This window comes from Pogona vitticeps, chromosome 1 (assembly GCF_051106095.1).
Source record: "Pogona vitticeps strain Pit_001003342236 chromosome 1, PviZW2.1, whole genome shotgun sequence".
Taxonomy (NCBI): domain Eukaryota; kingdom Metazoa; phylum Chordata; class Lepidosauria; order Squamata; family Agamidae; genus Pogona; species Pogona vitticeps.
Window position 1 is genome coordinate 97,513,065 of NC_135783.1, and position 17,556 is coordinate 97,530,620.

The window sequence follows — 17,556 nt, forward strand, 5'->3', positions numbered from 1 at the left end:
ATAGATAGATAGACAGACAGACAGACAGACAGACAGACAGACAGACAAAAGAAATTTTTTTACCCAGCATGTTGTTAGTCTGTGGAACTCCTTGCCACAGGGTGTGGTGATGGCATCTGGCCTAGAAGCCTTTAAAAGGGGATTGGACAGATTTCTGGAGGGAAAGTCCATTGCAGGTTACAAGCCATGATGGGGATGTATAATCTCCAGGCTTAAAAGGAAGGTACCTCCAAATGCCAGATGCAGGGGAGGGGTATCAGGAGACAGGTACTGTATGTAGTTGTCTCGTGCTGGCATCTGGTGGGGCCACTATGTGATACAGGAAGCTGGACTAGATGGGCCCTTGGCCTGATCCAGCAGGGCGCTTCTTATGTTCTTATGAAGTAAAGCAGGCAATTGCTGGCAAAATGTATACACACTACATATACTGCTGGATCTCCCTTTGTATTTCCTTGTTTTCCCATAAGATTTCTGATGCAGATGACAATAGTTCAGAGGAGATAGGTCAAAAACTAAAAGATATTTTGTTAGCTACATAGTGGAAAAATGTATAAAGATGGTTGAAAAATTTTGACCAGTCACCTCTGTTTAGATTATTATAGAACGTCGCCTCCATCTTGACAAATTTAGCTGGGCTTACTTCCGGATCACTGGGTGCACAACTGCAGGCCTGCAATCATTTTCTGCATTTATTAAAATATTTAGTCTAGCCCTTTGAACTACAGAGGGGGAAGGAACCCTATGGATCATCGAGTCCAGCCCCTCTCAAAGAGGCGCAGTGGGGAACTGAACTCCCAACGTCTGGCTCTGCAGCCAAATACCAAAACCACTAAGCTTGAAAATCCTTCATTTATTGGATGAAGCCTTTTCATTGGACAGGTTGGACCAAAAGAAACCCACCTTTGTATCCTATGAACGCTCCTCCATTTCAAATCATTTACATCTTTGGACTGTCCTGTTTATTAATGAAATGTTTAAAAAATCAAAGCGTGCTACTTACTGTATATACCTCTTAAAGCATTCTCTGGGCAGTTTACAATTTAATTATTCAGGCTACACATTGCCCCATTCCCACCCCCAGCAAACTGGGTACTCAATTTACTGACCTTAGAAAGCTGGAAGGCTGAATGAACCTCAGAATGGCTACCTGGGATTGAACCCAGGCCATGAGGAGATTTTTGGCGGCTCTACTGCAGTTTAACCACGGTGCCACAAGGCTTCTCAATAGCAGCCTTTACCAGGTGAAATATTAATCCTTTACACACCTTGGCTGGCAGGTGTTATGTTTGTAAGGCTTCATTAATATAAAATTTCACCCCTCCCCCTTATAATACCATGTTGCTTTAGACTTTCTAATTTCTGTCACAGGCCTCTTTCACAACTGGTACACAGAAACGGTTGAATATTTCCCCCATTTTTTATGGCTTCTTTATTGTCCCATGTTATTTTGACATCCAGTTAATAACGTTATGCTTCAGTTAAGAAATAATCTTTGTACTAAACTTGATGATCCGTGGCTGTATGACAAGAAAAAGAACATGGCATATTAGCCATAGCTGGACTAGTCTGTTAGGCATCTATGTACTGTAAACAAAAAAGCCTTTATAGTAGAATCTGAAACTATTATGCCATGAAGGGCAAAGAGTTGTTGAAGCTGCTTCTCCATACCCTGTGCTGCACAGGTATTAATCATTTACATTCCAGACAATTGTGAATTAAGCAGAAAGTTAGTTCTTCATAACTGTTGCTCAGTATCAAAGCTGGGAAATGTTACTGTTCAGGACTTCAACTGTCAAGAGATCCTGAACAGTAATAGTTGTGATGACAGAGGGATTCAAGGAAAGGCAGCTGCCTATCTGAGCCTAGTTTCCCCTAGCAGGGAGTTTCAGAGCTTGGGAAAAGCCCTCAGTGATGTTCCCCCACCAAAATGTGCCTCTAAGGGAGGTGGGACATTGGCTTATTTCTGCCAAATTTCAGTTGGCTGTTTTTATCCCTTTTAGAATTTTCTGCCTGCCTCCCCACCTTCAAAACATTTGGGTAAACATAGTTTACACACCTCTTGTCTTCAGAGATACATCTGCCAATGTGTGTAGATTTCAGGGGTCTTTGGTGCATTTAACTCCATGCAGCAAGCATGAGGAATATGTGGTCCTCCAGATGTTGTTTGGAGGGCTCCATCATCCCTGCTAACTAATATAGCCAATGGAGAGGACTCATGGGAGTCCAACGACAGGACTACAAATTCCTTCCAACTGCTGTACAGGATCTGACTAATAGTATACCTCTTCTAATCCTATTGAATGAAACAGTCCTTTTGTGAACCTCACCCAGTGGGGTGTCCTGCATGGGGGAGGTCCCTCTATCCTCAGGCCAATGGGCTAGGAGTGCTGGGAGATGTTGTCTGAAACTGCAGAAGGCCACATAATGCTTGGTGTGAAACATCGCTCCCATATCTCTCGGTGGATGATTCTTCCTGAGGTTCTGTTGTTTTGATCTAGTGAGTGCAAGTGGTTTCTCTCTTCACCTGTCCTGTGGAAAAGTTGTGCAAATAACAAAAGAGTTGTTATGGTATTCTTGGCAGGTTTTTTTTTCCTGTTTTAGTTTCAGTTGAGGGAATTTCAGACAGTGGTATGACTGAGTGTTCTTGGCAAAAATATCTCCTCTGGCCTTGTCCCGGTATGTGCAGCTCATGTGTGACCTGGAAAGCCAGGCCAAATGTGCTCATTCTTCCAGAGGGTAAGCAAGAAGGAGCCACAATGCCTGAAGACAATTGTATTAACATTCTCTGGTACGGAAAAATTTCACTGACACCTTGCCAACATAGCTACGGCAACCATTCTGTTTATACGTAACCATTTTGTCTATACTTGACGTATTTCAACACATATATTAGGGCATCTGCTACGTTCGCTCTGAGGAGTTTCAGGTAACATGGTCCAGTCTATCCCCCTTTATCTTTACAACAACCCTGTGAGGTATATTAGGCTAAGAGGAATGTTTGGGTCAAGATCACCTAGTGTGCTTCAAGACTATTTGATTTGGTTTCATTATATTGTAAGACAGCATGTTTGGACAGGAAGAATGACAAGGGAGCTACCCAGTTTCCCTGAAAATAAGACCTAACCTGAAAATAAGCCCTAGTATGATTTTTTTTCAGGATGCTCGTAATACAAGCCCTACCCCAAAAATAAGCCCCAGTTAAGTGAAACCTGGCCCTCCACCATTGTGCAGCAACCAGAAGGAGATGACACAACTGTATTTTATTAAATGTAGATTGTTGTACATAAAAAAAACATCCCCTGAAAATAAGCCCTGCTGTATTTTTGGAACAGAATAGCAAATTACCAGGCAGTGGTTTTGGTATGAAAGTTAGAGGTCAGGGGTTTAGGAAACAGCTGGAGACACCTCTGGCAGGTGGGAACAATATTGATGAAAAGCATACTGTCTCCCCCCTCCACGTATCCTGCCATTCCCTGCTAGTGATTATGTCACGTGGGGCCTTTTTTTGCTAAGTCAGGAGAATAAAGGAGGCAGGTTGCAGTTATGAGTGTTGTGGAGAGTCACAGACAATGGGGGTTGGGAAAGGATTGCTTTCAGATCCGGAAAACAGTTTTTGTTCAGGGTGGGGTCACCCCTCTTGCTGGAGATCCAGGGTGGAGGAGGGGATTTTGCTGTAAGAGTGTTTAAGCTGTTTGCCTCCACCTGTGCACATCCTGTACATTTCCAGATAAACTCAAAGGTCACAAGATGCCAATGAAACTCCAGTGAGTTTCAAAAAGAAACCAAACCCAAGGAAATGCCTGTCACCCGAGCATCTTCCTTTCTCCCTCCACACCCTTTATTCCTTTCAGAGGCACATCTCCCATTTCAGATTATAAACCAGGGGGCAGCAGGTGGCAGGTGGTGTGTGTGTGTGTGTGTGTGTGTGTGTGTGTGTGTGTGTGTGTGTGTGTGTGTGTGTGTGTGTGTGTGTGTGTGTGTGTGTGTGTATTTATGTATATGTATATATGTATACAGTATATGTATTCTGACTGTTCTCAGAACAGGCCAAGTGTAACTTGGGGTGGCCAATGCGTTTTGCTGCCTCAGGGGGGAAAATGGCTTTTCTTCTCCTACATTTCCATGTGAAGAAGCTGATTTGGCAGGCACATAAAGCTTTCAACCCTACCAATAGGGCTGAAAAAAATAGGCCAGATTAGAGGGAGCAGCACATGAGGCACATACAACTCTGTCCTCCAAGCTCAGGGGGTTCGGGAGGAAGTGCCCAGAGTGACCACAGGTCAGATGGGCAATAATCAAATCACTCAATCAATCAATCAATAAACAGTTTTAGAGATGCTGCGGCCACCCTCAGAATTTGCTGTCAATGTTTCTTGAAGTTGGAATATGATGATGTGGAGGTTTTAAGGCTACACTGTGAACCAAGACAGTACGGTTCAGATGACGTCTCTTCTATGAACTCATTAGCAGCTCAAACAAATTTAAATAAGGAATGGAAAGAGGTGCTTGGAAAGTTAACACCCCATGATCTTGTCAAGTGTACCTCACAAGCATGCTGAATGACGGTTCTGGGCTGTCTGGGATTCGATTCCAGTTTGATGTATTGGGAACTCTGTATAAGGGATGGGCAAATGTTTGCACCTATTAAAGGTTTGGCTGAGATTCTCAAAGAATCCTCCAAGAATGTTTACTTATGTTTTTTTTCTTTTTCTTTCTTTCTTTCTTCTTTCAAATGGATTTACCCTGAGGCGTAGGTTAAAAGTCGAAACACAGTGTAGAGCCACCAGCAAAAGTCAGTTGAGTCATTAGAATACTGTTTAAAGCTCCTCCCCATATTGTTCTTTGCTTCTATTTGCAGCCACTGCTGTAGTGCTCTCCCAAAAAACTGCTTGAACATCTGCGGTTTTGAAGAGAATCTGGGATGATTCTGCCACTGCTGTTGACGACAGAGCTGAGAAATTGTGTCCTTTCCTGATGTCATCATTCAGGGGGCTGGAATATCAACATGTTCTGCTGTTACTCTTCTTTCTTTCTTTCTTTCTGCTCTAAGAATAACACCTGCCCTCCAGTACCTTTGTTACCAACATTATTAACATCTACTTCAACAACAGGAAAAATAACATCGGACCTTGCAATATTTGAAAGGATAAGGTTACGTGGAGGAGGAGGAGGAGGAGGAGGAGGAGGAGGAGGAAAGACAAGGACTATATGTGGGATTTAAGCACATGGATTGTTAATCTATCAAATTGTATACACTAGGGTCTTATAATTTTGGATTGCTTTTAATAATATTATATTTGCTATTTAGTAATTTTGTGTTTAAGTTTCTGTGTTCTATTAATTTAGGGTTTTGTCTTTTTTTTTCTTCTCTTTCTTTTTGCCTTTTTCCCTCTCTCTTTTCCTTTCCCCCCCTTGGAAATGGAGTGGAAGGCTTGTCCGCCTGGCGAGGGGCCCAGGAACATTCCGGTGATTACGGGTAGAGGGAGATATGGCGTTGGCACAGTCCCTACCCGTGTCAGAAGAACGGTGAACAGATGTTTGGCTGCTGTTCATTGTTCTGAGACTGTGACCAACCCTCAGTATCGAGGTGGCCAGCTCAGTCAGCCCTCCACTCTAAATCTGGTGCTGCTGAACGCCAGGTCTGTATCCAATAAACCCCAGTTGATTTATGATCTTATCCTGGAGGAGGATGCAGACCTGGCATGCATAACCGAGACGTGGATTAGTGGGGAGGGTTCCCCTCCCCTGGCTCTCATCTGCCCGCCCGGTTATGCTGTCCAGCACCAGGGTAGACTGGAGGGGCGGGGAGGGGGAGTAGCCATTGTTTACAAATCCATCTTAGAGGTTACTAGGCGCTCCTCGGTGGTAAAGCCGGGTCTAGAGGCACTCCACGTGTCGATTGGGGCCAGGGATGGTATTGGGATTTTGCTGGGTTACCGCGCTCCCCGTGATCCAGCCATTTCCCTACCGGAGCTGGCCGACTTTGTCTCCGCGGCATTATTGGGGTCCCCTAGGCTTTTGGTCTTGGGTGACTTCAATGTGCATGCGGGGGCAGAGACTACTGGGCCAGCTCTTGAGTTCCTGGAAACCATGGCTTCCTTGAACATGTCCCAACATGTTATCGGCCCCACCCACGTGGGTGGCCATACGTTAGACCTGGTTTTTACCACTACGTGGAACGAGCGTGATCTGATGGTGACTGACCTCGTGTCGGTCCCCTTGTCATGGTCAGATCACCACCTAATAAAATGTAACCTCTCAGTGGCACTTCCCCCTCGTGGGGAGCAGGGATCTACTTCTATGGTCCGCCCTCGAAGGCTACTGGATCCGGCCAGATTCCAGGATGCTATGAGAGGGGTTACGGCTGACCTGGCCAGCGCTCCTGTCGAGGCTCTGGTTGACAGCTGGTCCACTGCTGCCGCCAGGGCCGTAGACATGATCGCGCCTAAGCGCCCTCTCCGTCGCCGAACTCGCCCGGCGCCCTGGTTCAACCAGGAGCTTCGGGCGATGAAGCGATACAGGAGAAGGCTAGAGCGTAGGTGGAGGAAGAGCCCGACGGATTTTAATTGGATAGCTGTCAGGGTCGCAACTAACCTTTACCTAACTAAGGTAAAGGCTGCATGTCGATCATTCTTCGCTAACCGGATAAGCGAAGCATCAAATCAACAGGCGGAGTTGTTCCGTATAGTGCGCGACCTATCCGGAACTGGTTCGGGTGATAGGCCTCCCCCTAGTTTTTCGCCCGACCAGTTTGCAGCCTTTTTTAAAGCTAAAGTGGAGGCCATCCGCCGGGACCTCTCTCCGTTTTTGAATACAGTGAGTCGAGCAGAGATGTCCAGCGCTCCGTCTTGCCCGGTGACCTTTGACTCCTTTCAGCCTCTCATCCCTGATACTGTGGCCAGGGTGCTTGACCGCTGTCGTGCCACCACCTCCTCCTTGGACCCTTGCCCGGCCTGGCTAATCAAAGCAGCCAGGCCGATAACAACTGAATGGGCCACTGCAATAATAAATGGGTCTTTCCTTGAGGGCAGGTTTCCCTCTGCCCTCAAGGAGACACTCATTAGGCCCATAAGAAAGAAACCTAGTTTGGCGGCGGACGAAATTGGCAATTATAGGCCCGTCGCCAATGTTTCTTTCATGAGCAAAGTGGTGGAGAGGGTGGTGGCCGACCAGCTTCAGGCATACTTGGATGAAACAGATGCCTTGGATCCATTCCAGTCGGGCTTCAGGCCGCACCACGGTACAGAGACGGCATTGGTCGCCCTGTATGATGACCTGTTGAGGGAGGCCGACAGGGGAAAAATGTCTCTGTTGGTCCTCCTCGACATCTCAGCGGCCTTTGATACCGTCGACCACGGTATCCTCCTGGGGAGGCTCTCCGAGTTGGGAATTGGTGGCTCGGCTCTTGCCTGGCTCCGTTCCTTCTTGGAGGACCGTCCCCAGAGAGTCCAGCTTGGGGAGAGTGTCTCGGCCCCGTGGAGTCTCAATTGTGGGGTTCCACAGGGGTCGATCATCTCCCCAATGCTGTTTAACATCTATATGAGGCCGCTGGGTGGGGTCATCCGGGGATGTGGGGCTTCGTGTCACCAATATGCTGATGACACCCAGCTCTACATCTCCTTTTCACCTGATACAGGTGATGCTGTCCTGTCCCTTCAGCGCTGCCTGGAGGCCGTACTGGGATGGATGCAGGAGAATGGGCTGAGGCTGAACCCGGACAAGACGGAAGTTCTGAGGGTGGGTGGCCCCATGGTTAGCGGCTTGGGGGACTCTCTCACATTTGGGGGGGTAACTCTGGCCGCGAAGAGTGGGGTCCGCAGTTTGGGCATACATCTGGACCCGACGCTTACCATGGAAACACAGGTGGCGTCGGTAGTCCGTACCGCCTTTTTCCATCTTTGGCGGATTGCCCGGCTGCGGCCCTATCTCGACACGGGGGCACTCACTACCTTGGTGCATGCGCTCGTAATCTCAAGATTAGACCACTGTAACGCGCTCTACGTGGGGCTGCCTTTGAGGCTGATGCGGAAACTTCAGGTGGTGCAGAATGCTGCGGCCAGACTCCTTACCGGAGTGAGAAAATATCAACACATTTCTCCAGCGCTGGCCGCATTGCATTGGCTGCCCATCCGTTTCCGCATCGACTTCAAAGTTCTAATGCTTACTTATAAGGCCCTAAACGGCTTAGGACCTCGATACTTGGCGGAACGCCTGCTCCCACCTAGGTCTACCCGGTTCACCCGCGCGAGTCTGGAGGTGAGGCTGAGGGGCCTGACGCTGAGAGAGGCCCGGAAGGAGAAGACACGAAACCGGGCCTTCTCGGCGGTGGCTCCTCGCCTCTGGAACAACCTTCCTCCAGAGATTCGCGCGGCTCCTACGCTGGGTGTTTTTAAAACTCAATTAAAAACATGGTTATACATCCAGGCCTTCCCTCCAATCAATTCCTGATCCCTTTTCTAATTTTCCTTATATTCCTTTTGTCTGTTGTGATTGTAATTATTACTTATGTTTATGCATATGTTTTTTAATTGTATTTTATCCTTATTATATGTTGGAAGCCGCCTAGAGTGGACTTATAGTCCAGATAGGCGGGATATAAATTCAATAAATAATAATAAATAATAATAATAATAATAATTCTTTCTTTCTTTCTTTCTTTCTTTCTTTCTTTCTTTCTTTCTTTCTTTCTTTCTTTCTTTCTAATATTTTTACCCCACCTTTCTCCTAAAAAGGATCCAAGGCAGCTGTTCATGTGACGGTCTTTAAAACAAACAAACAAACAAACAAACAAGGTGGACAACTGGACACAAGGATGGGAAGGGAAAGAATAGTACGCATTATGCTGAATCTGTGACTTAAAAATGCCAGTTAGTACATCTGTGAGAGCCATTGTAAAGGTGAGAGAAGGTTCGCCTTACCCCTTGGGGAAACCACAAACAAATGCAGCAACACATGTGGCAAACCTTTCTTCTGAGTGGTTGTTGTGGGTTTTTGGGGCTCTTTGGCCGTGTTCTGAAGGTGGTTTTTCCTGAGGTTTCGCCAGTCTCTGTGGCCGGCATCTTCAGAGGAACTGGAGTAGGAACTCTGTCCATGCCCTGTTCAGACAGAGTTCCTACTCCAGTCCTCTGAAGATGCCGGCCACAGAGACTGGCGAAACCTCAGGAAAAACCACCTTCAGAACGCGGCCAAAGAGCCCGAAAAACCCACAACAACCATTAGATCCCGGCCGTGAAAGCCTTCATGAATACATACTTTCTTCTGAATGTTTCTGCATTGTCTAAGTCAGGATTCCCCAGCTTCTTGAACTAAAATTGCCATTGGGAGATTTCTGTCTCCCTTAATCTGGAATTCTCATCTACTTCCCCAATAGGGGAAGGAATACAGGACATCTTCCAAGGTAGTTTATTGCAGTGCTGTGAAAATACGAAATTGTTCCATGAATGCTAATTATTGATTGAATCCAGATTGCTAGTCTTTCCAAAGCTAATGAAGCTGACACATTTTATATCTCAGTCATTGGCTTTGAACAGAGCTGCAGATCTGGCTGTGTGGAGCGCAGCTGAGGATTTGTCCTTGAAATGTTTGCCAAAGGGTCCTGCAGATCCATTTCTCTATTCCTCCTGGATGAAGCAAGAAATGTTAGACCAGAATTTATGTTCAGAAATTTTGGACAACACTTTGTGCCTTTTCCTGTATCATATGCCATTACAAAATTGCTAATATTTATGGTGCCATAAGATTCTCTATTGTTAATGTAGGAAGGTTACTGGATATTGTTCTGGGAGGGTCTGCACAATGGCTGAAGCACCTGATTAAATCAGGTTTGGGGACACAATAAGCACCCCACCTCCAGCCTTTGATGGTCAATTTTTTTTTGTTATGGGCTCAATGGAGATATTTTTCCCTCTGGCTGTTGGTCAAAGACAGACACATCACCCCTCTTAACTTGTCAAAGTGTCTTACTGAGCCCCTTGAGCCTGAAGAACCTGTTCACATTCCCTGAGGGCAGTAACCTCCTTTAAGGGAAAGGAGATGGCTCTTGAGCAATTCCCTTCTGCTTCCTGTAACAAAAGAGGCCTATGACATTTCCTGGTTCAAGAAAGCCATTTCTGACATAGGCTTGTATGGACTCTGATTTCAACTGATGGAATTCCTATGGAAATATATATGTGCATATGAAGCAATAGAGGAGAATATTTGAGGGGATAAAAGAACAAATCTGTGGAATTTTGAATAAACACCTCTCCCCATTACCTCTGATCTCCTGAAGAACGTTTGGGAGTTTTGCCAGCTCTCTTTTTGTCATTTCCTTATATGCAGTGTGACAGATCTTTTGAAATGCTCTGGGATCTGCTGCAACGTCCAAATACTGTCTTGGATTCTAGTGACAGCTGAAATTAAGGGCTGATCTGAGGAACTGTGACATGAAAATGATTCTTCCAACAAGTGCTTTTTTCCCATCTGAAGAGCAGAGTTTGGAAAGCTGGTTTGTAATAGAATGGATATAATAACATGGTGAAGCTTCATGTAGCTGATCACTTGTGGGATGATGCTGTTGGACCCAGAGCATCATCCTATCATGGATGGGACTCAGAAGATCATCTTCCCACTGCTTAGGTACCATGGATTCAGCAAATCATTCTTCTTACAAGTAGCTTTTCAGCCTTTCTGAAAGAATGTGTCATTGTTTCAATTTTTAACCTACCCCTCAGGGTAAATCCATTTTAAAAGAAGAAATAAATAAAAAGAAAAAAGAGAAGTAAAAATTCTTGGAGGATTCTTTGGGAATCTCAGCCAAACTAGGGCTTTAACTGGTGTAAACATTTGCCCATCCCTTATACAGAGTTCCCAGTACTGCACAGTTTTGCTGCACGCATCTCACACTGGCTGTAAATAAATTCACCTCGGCTTATGAAATCTTGCATGATAGTTTTAGCTGAAATATTCAGATAGCACTTATTTTTCAGAAAATCATGCAAAAAAGTGATTGTCCCCTCTGTTCTGATTTCTCCCCTCTTGAAGTTGTGTTTGGTTTTTAAGAACAGCATTGGAAGTCAATTACTTCTGTTTGTGTATGTCAGAATTGCCACTTAATCTACAGATGTGAAAGGAGCAACTGTAGTCAAAAATACAGATAAAGAACAGGTCTCCAGCCTTCTTCCATTTTTGGGGTCACACCTAACATTTGGGAGGCTGCCATCTCAGTAAACTCATCTTGTGTATTACTGTCTAGTGTGAGATGGTTGGACAATGTCATCGAAGCAACCAACATGAATTTGACACAACTACGGGAGGCAGCGGAAGACAGGAGGGCCTGGCGTGCTCTGGTCCGTGGGGTCACGAAGAGTCGGACACGACTAAATTACTAAACGACAATGACGACGTGAGAGTAAACTAATGCCAGCCCTACCATTAGAGATAATAAGGCAATATCCTCAGGTAACAAATGCTGTGCATACCAGTGGCTGACACCCAAGTATTCCTCATTAATCTGTGAAGATTCTTGGTCATCCAGGTAAGGTTATCTAGAAGCTGAGTCATGGCAACTGGACTTCTTCCTTTTAGGTTGAAATGTTTTGCTACTCATTCAAGTAGCTTCTGCAGTCTGAGGAGAGTTGGTAAGAGAAGCCTGATATATCCTCCATGTTGGTTTCACTTCCCCTGGTCTGAATAGGCTCCTTTGATGGACAATGGATGGGGTTGTGTGTGAGTGAAAATCCCACTTCTGCAGTCCTTCTCTACCCATTGTCATAGTTTTTAATAGAGATTTTTCTGGTGGGTGTGGTCATGATCTTCCTGGTGATAGATGAAAGAGCAGCATGATAAATAGGATACAGAGTGTATCTAAGGCCTCCACCTGTGTTGAGTGGGAGATTTTCTATATGCACATGTATGGCCTCCCTGACCCCTCTCTCAAACCACCTATCTTCTCAGTCCAAAATGAGTATATCTTGGTCATCAAATGGGTGTCCATCATCAATCAAATGAAGGAAGACTGAGGATTGTGTTCTTGAGCCGTTTGCACTTCTGTGCTGGGCCATTCTCCTGTTTAGTGGCTGTTTGGTTTCTTTAGCGTAGAGCTCCAAACACTCCTCTTTGCATTGGACCATATATATTATATTGCTCTGGCTCAGGACCACAATCAGCAGTGTTCCTTCATTTGAAGGAACTAACTTAATGACCAAGATGTACTCATTTTGGACTGAGAAGATAGGTGGTTTGAGGGAGGGAGGCCAAACATGTGCATATAGAAAATTCCTCACTCAACAGGGGTGAAGGCCTTAGATACAATCTGCCTCCTATTTGTCATGCTGCCCAGTGCATGTGACTAAATGGTTAAGTGCCAGTCTGAACTGCACCTTCTAATGCTTGGGTTCTCAGAAATGTTGTTCTTCATCGAATGTCCACATGGGTGGGCAAGCTACAGTATCTCTGAAGCCAGACTGGATGAAATGTGGGAGATTTCTTCAGCACAAGAGAATTGGACCTGGGACAAAGTTGGGAATGTTACCTTTTTCCACCGCAACTTGTAGATTTTTCACATGACAGCATGGCTAGTGTGCAAGTCAGCTATGGATTCTAGAAACTGGGATCCGTGTAACTTTTCATTTCTCTGGTTTCAGGGTTGCCCCAGGATATTTTGCTGCCTTGAGATACCCCATTTAAAAAGCTGGATGAAAGTGTTTACTGGCTACCAAGTTGCTTAAGCCCTTGAGACAGGAAATTGCACAAGCATTTCTTCCCATACCTACCAATAAAAACACAATTGCAGTGTGTGAAGGTGTAGAAAATAGAAGTGAGCCGTCCACAGAAATCAGAGTGAAAGACGATGACGGCGGAAAGGAACTGGGGGGGGGGGCTAGCAATGAAAGTGAAGAAAAAAAGGGAAAGGAGTTGATAGAGAGGGAGGGGGAGGGGAAGTTAGAAGTGTGCTTGGCTGAAGGGGAGTGGGAGGAGTCAGAGGTGACAGTTGGGGAGGAACATAAGGATGAGGAGGGGGTTGTGTGGTTTAGTTCGGTGGTGAAGGCTTATGAGGAGAGGAAAAGGGAGGAAAGACGGAGAGCATTCAAGAAAGTCCGATTTCAAGGGTTAGAGACTTTCCGAATTTAAAGGTAGGCAGTTTATTGCCCAACCCTCCAGATCCTCAAGGAATACCTCAAAAAATAACTGTTCGTGAGTGGGATGTGATCGTGGCCCCAAGGGAACCTGAACTTCATCGAGCAAGAGAGAGCGCTACAACATCGTTCCCTGAGGGTCCTGATGAGAGAGGGTGGATCCGCCACAGATGTTGTGGGACGATCTGTGCAGTGAGGAGTCTCCAAAACCCTCCGATGGCGCCCAAAGAACCTTATGGGGAGCCACGCCACTAACCCCTTGGGGCATTGATCAAAGTTTAAATGTTGTTGAAAACGGCCAATTGCGGGTGTTGGAACCAATGTTATTGTTTGAAGATGTGCTGGTGGATGTAGGAGGAAATGAAAGTTCTAATGTTAAAGTTATAAAGACTCAGCCGTTGTTGTTTCCCGCCAATATGGAGGGGTCGCCTGAGGGGAATAACGAACCTTTTTACACAGTGATAGTTGTTGACCTCGTCATCCTCCTCCACCTCCTCCTTCTCCTTTTTTAAAATCTCTGACACTCTTCTGCCCTTTTCTGTCACTACAAGTAGCTGCATGAAGTGGCTGTCCATGTAGTTCGTTAGTTTGATAACTCTTTAGCACTGCTGTGCTGGGGAAAGAACCTCTCTCATTGGTGTCTAGTCTTAAAAAGAAAGGCAACAGGAGTGAAAATGGTAAGAAATTGGAAGCCGAAGGACAGAAGATCCCACTTTTGGCTAGAAATAACCTTTGAACCTTTGAACTACAGAGCTGGAAGGGACTCTATGGATCATCAAGTCCAGCTCCTCTCAAAGAGGCATAGTGGGGAACTGAACTTCCAACTTCTGGCTCTGTAGCCAGTGACCTAAGCTACTGAGCTATCCAGCATGTTATGTTCAATCCAAAATGGAATTTTGGCAATGGGCTGTGGGCTAGTTTACAATGGGAAGAAGTTGCTCCATTGAAACCCACTGAACTCTCTTGAATGAAGGGTGTGTGTGTGTGTCCACTGCTGAGATATTGAACAGATCTCCAAAAGGACACTACACACAGTAGATGTTCACAGGCACCTCCACTCTTCCTTGGACCACAAATGACTCTTGGAGTAGAGAAAAGGATAGCAGTAGTTTTTAAATGATCATTATCACCTCATATGAGACTACTAGACTTTTAAGATCTTCTGGAGAGGTCCTTCCCCGAGTTCCTTCTCAAGCATGTTTGGTGAAGATACAAGAGAGGGCCTTCTCAGTGGCTGCTCCCAGGGATGCAGGGGATGCAGTGTCCTGAGAAGCCAGATTGGCCGTCTTCCGCTTTTTATTTCACCATCAGACAAAAACCTTCCTTTTCAGGCAGGCTATTAAGTGAGAAATGCCTGGGAATGTTCTATTTTTGAAATTTAGATATTTTAAAAAAATTTTTAAAAATGTCTCCAATTTTGTTTTTATCTTGACTAATTTTTGTTTTTTAATGCATAGTTTTGTATGGCATTTTAAACTTGTTATCACTGTATGGTTTTTATGGTTGTGGGTCACCTAGGGTCCCCTGTGGGGAGAAAGACAGTGAACAAACAAGCAAAGTATGAATCAGGGGAACTAAAATGAAGAATGCTCAAACAAAAATAGCTGAAAGGTGTAGAGTAGAGTGTTTACAGTAATAATAAGACTATAGAAGAACATAGCAGCATTTTATAGAATTCTGAATGATGGATACAATGAAAGAGAAGCTCTAGTAAACTTCATTAGCAATAATTTAGTAGGGATTGAATCTGTTTATAGATCCAGACCCCCTTTAAAAAACAAGCTAAAATCTAATTGATCAAGAATGCTACTACCCTGGAAAAAATATAGAAAAAGCTCTAAGTTTGGGTGAAGCCGATTCACATTTTCCCCGTTGATCATATAATACAAAGAAAAACATGAATCAGCCTGGAGTGCCCCCCCCGCATCCATTATTTCTCTATACTGCTGGGGGTTCTATATTTTTAAATCAGCAGATCAATTCATATTGGTTCAGGCAAGTGATCACTTGAACTTACAGAGTAAGTACTAGCTCTGATATGCTAGCGCACCTAAACACATAAGAGAGAGGAGGAGGAGGAAACCTTTGTTACAGCTTGTTAGGCAGTTCATTTTAACTATGCCTCCTGCAGGGCTTCTGTAGAGCAGCAAGCAAAGAAGGCTTTTCTCTTGTCTCTATTTAAAACCCTATAAAACGGCCCCAAAGCACCTAGATACACCACATTTTCTGGGAAACTTCCCCTGACTCTCCTCTAAAGCCCTGCATATTTGGTGAAGTTTGGGTTTCAAATATTCAAGTTATACAACCACAAGTAGCCCCCCCCTGAAAGTTCCCCAAGGCACCCAGAGACACCAAGATCACGGAGAAGCTTTTACTGAATCTCTACAATCTCTCCTAGTTTGCTGAAGACTGGGTTTCAGACATCCAAGTTATACACCTACAAAGTGAATCCCCCCAGGAAAGCCCTTTAGCAGCTGGCTTGGGGAAACCCAGTCTTCATCAAACCTGGAGGGAATGTAGAGAAGAGTCAGAGGAAGCCTCCCTGCAAATTTGGTGTCTCTAGGTGGCCGGGCCCCCCTCTCATATAGCTAAATGAATTGACAAATAAAAAAAATCACTAAACTTTTATTGATTCATGATTCGTCACGGGCGAATTAGTGATTTTTGAGCAAATTTGGTGATTCGTTTTTTAATTTGTGCCCATCTCTAACTGTGAGAGTTGCAGTCCAAATCACGTGGGAAACACCCTTTTCATAAAGGTTCAGTTCCCCACCATTTACTAAAGCTTCTGCTGATGCACAAGGGGATGTTGTTTTGTTAAACACTGCTAGCAGAACAAGTAAATAGTACAGTTGAGTGATCTCATCTTTTTACTTATATGTTAGCCAAATACTGCTGTATAACTTGAGCAAGGTCATCAATACTGCTGCAGTACAACGCTGACTTCTTCTAAGACAAACCACTGGTAGATTTTTAATTAAATCCAGGAGCCCCTTAATTTCCATGCCACCCCAGAAAGCTCAGGATTTACATACAATGCTCCAAAAGTTTCTGACTGTTAGAAATCTCATGCATAGTCCAAAGAAAGATGAAACCATCTTTGTTGAGGTGGGATAATGCTAAGCTGAATGGTGGGTGACAGCACTGGTTTCCTAAAAATATAGGCTTCATTTACCAGGCAAACATTGGTTGAGTATAGGTATCAGTTAGCTAAGCACCCTCCAGTATTAAGCACATGTCTCAAAAGCATCCATTACACTGAGATCACAGGTTGTGCATCTATAAATACTTTTAGGACTGTAAAATAAGACAATCACTTTGCTGTGCCTTTATTTGCTGCAACATCTAATCATGTGTAAGTGGATTCCTCTTCTTCTTAATCAAGATGCCATTCTGAAAACCTAAAGCTTTTCATATTGATGACTGTGCTTCATACAAAAGGTTCTTATTCTCATGAGACTTTCTGTAATAAGAGCACTATTTGGAGTGATTCATTTTCAGATAGGAAGCAAACACCATTTCATCACACTCTAATTACTTGTTCTTTCTTTCTCTGTGATCAATACTCTGGAGCCAACCAATTTCATGTCAGAAAGAAATTTTGCAAGACCCTAAGAAAATAATGATAGCATCATATTATGTTTAGCCAGAATGGACCAGAAGCTGATTTAAAAGAGAATTAAAAGTTGTTTATATACTGTGTCTCTGCTGCAGGAGGCACAAAGTTAGCATAAGAATAAATCAATATTTTCTGGTGTCCCTAATTAAAAATGGGGAAGAGTGCAGGCATGGGGAACAGTGCAGGTGATGTAGCCCACTTGAGATATCACTGCAATCTGGCTTTTCGCTGCTCAGATCCCATTCATATTAATTTGAAGGTTCAGTAAATATTGCAATTTGTGGGACATATTTTCAAATACTGTAAGGGTTGAACCAAATGGGTTGAAGACCAGGATCCAAAGTTGACTAGAGGTTGGCCATTATTATAATAATAAAATCTGGAAGGCATCACAGCAATTTAAAATTCAGCGGGATATTCATGGGAGTGGGGAAAAGGTGAAATATGATCTGCTGGTCAGATTACATGATGGTTAAAATCCAAATGTCATGTTCCCAGAGGAAAAACTTCCTTTCACACCTCCTCCTTGCAGCCTTCCACATTGCTCAAAAAGTGGCTTCAAATAGTTTCCCAGACTTCTGGAGCAGAACTGGGAGGGGGGGATGCACAGAAGGCTGCAGTGGGGAGGGTCCCCTGACTTCTCTCCGTTGCACTGCTCAAAATAATTTTCTGCAGCAAATCCTCTCTCTCTCTCTCTCTCTGTGTGTGTGTGTGTGTGTGTGTTTAAAGTAGGACATGTTCAGGCCAGTAGAAGCCCATGGGATGGGAAGGCAGCAACTGGGGGAGTTCCAGGGGAGTACTTTATTCCTGCAAAAGCTGAGG